We start from the raw sequence: 5,184 nt of genomic DNA, 5'->3' as shown, positions 1-5,184 counted from the left end.
AACTGGGTTTATAGCTTTCATAAGAAAGCTATAAATTGGGAAAACCTGGCCTTTTGAACCAGGAAGTCTGGAGGGACCATAAGAGTGTGGGATGATGTAACCTAGGTAACCAATGACCAATAGAAAGAGACCATCAATGACCAGTAGGAAGGGCAATAATGCCTAGAGGTGCAGAAGCCAATGAAAGACTTGCAGCCAGTTTCAAACAGAGAATATTTATAGCCCTGCACCAGCTTGGCCTCTGTCTCTCTCACCGTTTCTCCTGCATGAGAGGAAGCTGCTTCCAACTCTCTTTGGACGTGCTCTAAACATTCTCTTTGTTATTCCTAAATAAAATCTCTCTTTGTTACCCTGAAACTTGTGTGGGTTACTTTCGCTCTCTATCCACACTGTCAGGGCAGGTCCAGTTTTATTTTTAGTTTCCACTCACTTTTGCTTTAGATTACTGCCATGCCTCATTTGAACTTGGCAGCTCAGCCCAGTAAGCAAACCAGGTCAACTGGGTTTGGGGAACTGAGACCCCAGGCCCCCAACAACATCTACAAAACTCACCTTCACAGAAACGTCTAGACTGTTGATTGATCAAAAGTTGGGTACCACCACCTACACAAGTCGACACAAAAATTTGTCTATCACAGAGACCACTTTGGAAAAACTTCTGAAAATTGTGTTTTTTTCCTTGGCTCTCATGTCACAACAATCATTAACACAGAAGACTTATGTGGCCAAATGTATGTGGGTTTCACACACAGAGCAGCAGACCCCAGCTAGTGGTCCTTTAACTCAGTTCTGACACTATTTAAGTGGAGACAGCTTCAGATATCATGGGGTGAGGCCCAGTCCCCAAGACTGCTTCCTCCCCACACCAGTTGCAAGTGTGGGCTTCCAGAACCTCTGACTGACTGCCTTCAAGTGTCCTACCTAAAGCAGGTATAAAATTTTAACTCCAAATTTGGTGCCTTTCTCATAATCCTCTTGGTTCCAGGTAGATTTTAAATTCTATTATGCCTGAGTAGCCAAAACTAAGTTTTGCTATCCATCACATACAATTAATTACTACCTTTCAATGAAATTAAACCTTCAAGATGTCATATGGGTTGATTCCATACTATGAAAGGTATGTACAAGAATTACAAAGGAACTCTGATGACAGACATGCTGGTTCTCCAGGGACTGGGAGAATGCCACAGAGGTGACTCTAGACGGCTGTGCTTCAAACAAGGCTTTCTGGAGCCAGCTCTGTGGAACATCAGCCCTTGGACAGCTGCACTTTGAAGGAATTTTCTTGGCCAGATGTGCTTGGAAACATGGCCAGTTACAACCCTTCTATCCTTAGAGATTCATAATTTATTTATGAATAGTAAAATTCTTCAGTAAATCCTGCTGCAAAGAAGCCTGTTCAATTATGTTTAATCCAGCATTTCGCAAATCTGCTGTTCACCATTTTCCACCATGCAATGCACATCAACAACCAAGAAGCAAAATGTAGAAAATGCATTTAAACAATTAAAGACTGAAAATGAGGTCACTTCTGCTGCCCCTGTTTCAAGGCATAAGAAACCCTGTGCCAATGCTTCCTTCTTTCCCAGGCAGCTGCCAAAGACCATGGAGGGGCAGGTCCTGGTGCTGGATGGCAGAGGCCATCTCCTGGGCCGCTGGGCAGCCATGGGGGGCCAAATAGGTACTGCTGGGCTGGAAGGGGGTGGTTGTGCTTTGTGAGGGCATCAACATCTCTGGCAATTTTTACAGAAACAAGTTAAAGTACCTGGCCTTCCTCTGCACAGAGATGAACACCAACCCATCCTGAGGCCCCTACCTACCATTTCTGGGCCCCCAGCCACATTTTCTTCTATATATATTTTAGAGACAGAGTTTCAGTTTGTCATCCTCGGTAGAGTGCTGTGGCATCACAGCTCACAGCAACCTCCAGCTCTTAGGTTTAGGCAATTCTCCTGCCTCAGTCTCCCAAGTAGCAGGGACTGCATTTTCTGCTGCACTGTGGGAGGCATGCTGTCCCGCAAGACCAAAGGTGACCAGGTTGCCCTGGATTGCCTCAAGGTGTTGGATGGGATCCCACCACCCTACAACAAGAAAAGACGGAGGGTGGTTCCTGCTGCCCTCAGGGTTGTGTGGCTCAAGCCTACAAGAAAGTTTGCTTACCTGGGGTGCCTGGCACACGAAGTTGGCTGGAAGTACCAGGCAGCGACAGCAACCCTGGAGGAGAGGAGGAAGGAGAAGGCTAAGATCCACTACCAGAGGAAAAAGCAGCTCAGGAGGCCACGGAAACAGGCCAAAAAGAACGTGGAGAAGAGAACTGACAAGTGCAAAGAGGTCTTCCAGACCCACGGACCCCTGGGCTGAGCCCAACAAAGACTTCATTCCTTAAAAAATAAATAAACAAAGACTGAAAATAAAAGTCTTAGAAGTCTATACAATCCAGAAAAAGTAACCAGGTGATTTGCACTGCATTTAGTGAGCTGAGAAACTCAGCCGTGGTTGGAGGCCTCCTGAGAGCAGACTGGGCACATTCCCAACTCGCTGGCTCACTGAACTAAATTTTAGGGCTCAGTCCACGGCTGCTGCCCTCACCCCACCCCTGAAATGAAACAAAATTTGAAGATCACCCCACAAACCAGGAGACAGTCTGCTGGCTGCCTTTCTAAAGATAAATGGTTTGTTTCTTTATTAAAATTACCTCTGGAAAAAAGTACTGAGGTGAAAGCTCAAGGGAACGCTTGGACCTACATCTGCTGGGACTGATGTGAATGTCTTGAAACAGTGAGACTTTCTTAGTCGTCAACTACATCAATGTTTTGGATTATTCATGTTAGAAACTGAGCTAGAAAAGCCAGGTTAGAGACAACTGCTTCTGGCTATTTCCATGGATCACACAAATTATTATTTATTTATTTATTTTAGAGACAGCTCACTCCTGTTGCCCTGGGTAGAGTGCTGTGGCATCACAGCTCACAGCAACCTCCAGCTCTTGGCTTTAGGTGATTGTCTTGCCTCAGCCTCCCGAGTAGCCAGGACTACAGGTGCCTGCCACAGCCTGGCTATTTTTTTGTTGCAGTTTGGCCCAGCCGGGTTTGAACCCACCACCCTCAGTATATGGGACGGACGCCCTACTCACTGAGCCACAGGTGCTGCCCCAATCACACAAATTATAAAAAGGCATCCCTGGGTTCTCTGCAGCCTTGTACCTGGGCCAGGGCTTAAGGCTGTACTTCTGCCCTCACTGGCCCTGCTGGCCTGAGTCCTCTGAGCACTATGATGTAGGAATTGGGGTGTAGGCAGAAAGAGAAGATAGTCCAGATAGAGAGAAAAAGTGAAGTAATGAGTGTAAAGCAGGACGCGCACACCTATTTCAGACCTCACTGGCCCTGGTAGAGCATGGTAGGTATCTGGCTAGTAGCAGATTAAGAAAGGCTTATGACATGTTTGTTTGAAACGTATGATAATGCTAGATGTATGTTTTTCTTTAAAATGAGAAAATATGTCTTAACACAATAACTAAGAAAATACTGTGAAGGCTACGTTAACCAGTTTGATGAAAATATTTCAAATTGTAGGTAAAACCAGAACATTGTACCCCATGACTGCATTAATGTACACAGTTATGATTTAATTAAAAAAAGAAAAAGAAAAAAAATGATGAGAAAATATTTCCACATTTCATTTTAGTCACAGAATGATTTGGACCAAAGCCATTGTTCCACAAGCAAATGGTTTTTTAGTACATTCATTTGTTCATTCCTTTATCCATTATTAAACAAATTGAGCAACTTTGATGAATATGTCACTGTTTTAAACCCAGAGAGTACTGTGGAAAACAAGTTAAATATTATATTTTCAGCTTCTATTCTAGCACCAAAGAAGATACAGCTGAATAATGAGCATACACGTGATGAGAATGGGGCAGTCACCACACAGAGGTGAGCAGGGAGACACAGCCCTCTGGTCATCATGGGTTGACCTGCCACAGGGGCCAGGAGCAGGTGTCCCGGAGGAAGGGGCTCTGAGGACCAAGAAGAGGCAAAAAAAAAAACTAGGTACAGAGGAAATCTAGGATTCTTCAAGAACCACAGAATAGGGGCAACTTCAAAATCTTATTGAACAGAGGAAGAGAGTAGAAGTTTAGGATGGATATCTGGTCAGGGTAAAGAATTTAAAGGGCTATTAGCTATGACTTTGGGTGAAGTGTGATGAATTACTGAGGAGCGAGTCCAGAAGCAGAGAGACTGCTGTCACTGTCCAGGAAAAATACGAGCAATGGTGACGGCAGCAGGGGTAGAGGAAAGCTACTTAGGAGTTAGAGGCAGCTGGAACATCTGTTAAGAGCAAAGCATTACCAGAGAGGGAGGTGAGAGAGAAGGGCTTAAGGATGCCTCCCAGGTTCCTGGATAAGACAACTTGGGGAATAATGGTGTCATTTAATGAGATAGGAAAGCAGTTCTGGAGCACATGCATGTTCAGTTGGAGAGATAATGGAGTTCAGTGTGCACATAGCGTCTCTGACCCATCTGTAAGACATTCCAATGGAGATGTCCAGCAGGTAGGAATACCTAGGCCCAGTCCTTAGAACGGGTGAAGAGACCACTCTGAGAGAGGTGCAGAGAGAAAGAGGGTGCACGGGGGCTAGGATGCTGCTGATGGAGAAAGAAAAGTCTGCCTAGGAGCCAGCAAGCATCAGAGGAAAAAGGGACAAACCAGAGTTTTGATAGTCCAGAATCCTAAGAAGGAAAGACTTTCAAGAGAGGATTATGATTAGCATCTAAGGACATGGAGATATTAATAAGGACTGAAAGCTGCTCATCATATTTGACAATCAGGGGCTGTCTGGTGACCTGAGCAGACAGCGCTTAGAGCAGACATTAGAGATGAAAGTCAGCAATCACGGAACGGGCAGAAGAGTCCTGGAGAGGCAAGAAGATGCCCCAGAAAGAGTCCAGCAATGAAGAGGAGGAGGATAGGGAGAAAGCGTGGCAGGGTAGGACTACTCCAGGGTTGGGCTGGAACTTGAGTATGTTGGCATCAAAGACAGTAAAAGAGCAGGCAAGGGCAGTGCCTGTGGCTCAAAAGGGTAGGGCGCCAGCCCCAGATGCCAGAGGTGGCCAGTTCAAACCCAGCACTGGCCAAATGGCACCAAAAAATAGCTGGGCATTGTGGCAGGCACCTGTAGTC

The 5,184-nt window shown here is 45.5% G+C and overlaps 1 pseudogene; it reads left to right on the top strand.

Annotated features, from left to right (window-relative positions):
• The first annotated feature begins 1,452 nt into the window (after nt 1-1,452).
• On the top strand, nt 1,453-2,361 carry LOC100949291 (annotated as a pseudogene).
• The last annotated feature ends 2,823 nt before the right edge of the window (nt 2,362-5,184 follow it).

This window comes from Otolemur garnettii, unplaced genomic scaffold, assembly GCF_000181295.1.
Source record: "Otolemur garnettii isolate 467f Iridium unplaced genomic scaffold, OtoGar3 scaffold00003, whole genome shotgun sequence".
Classification (NCBI taxonomy): Eukaryota; Metazoa; Chordata; class Mammalia; order Primates; family Galagidae; genus Otolemur; species Otolemur garnettii.
This window is presented reverse-complemented; position numbering and strand designations above follow the sequence as displayed.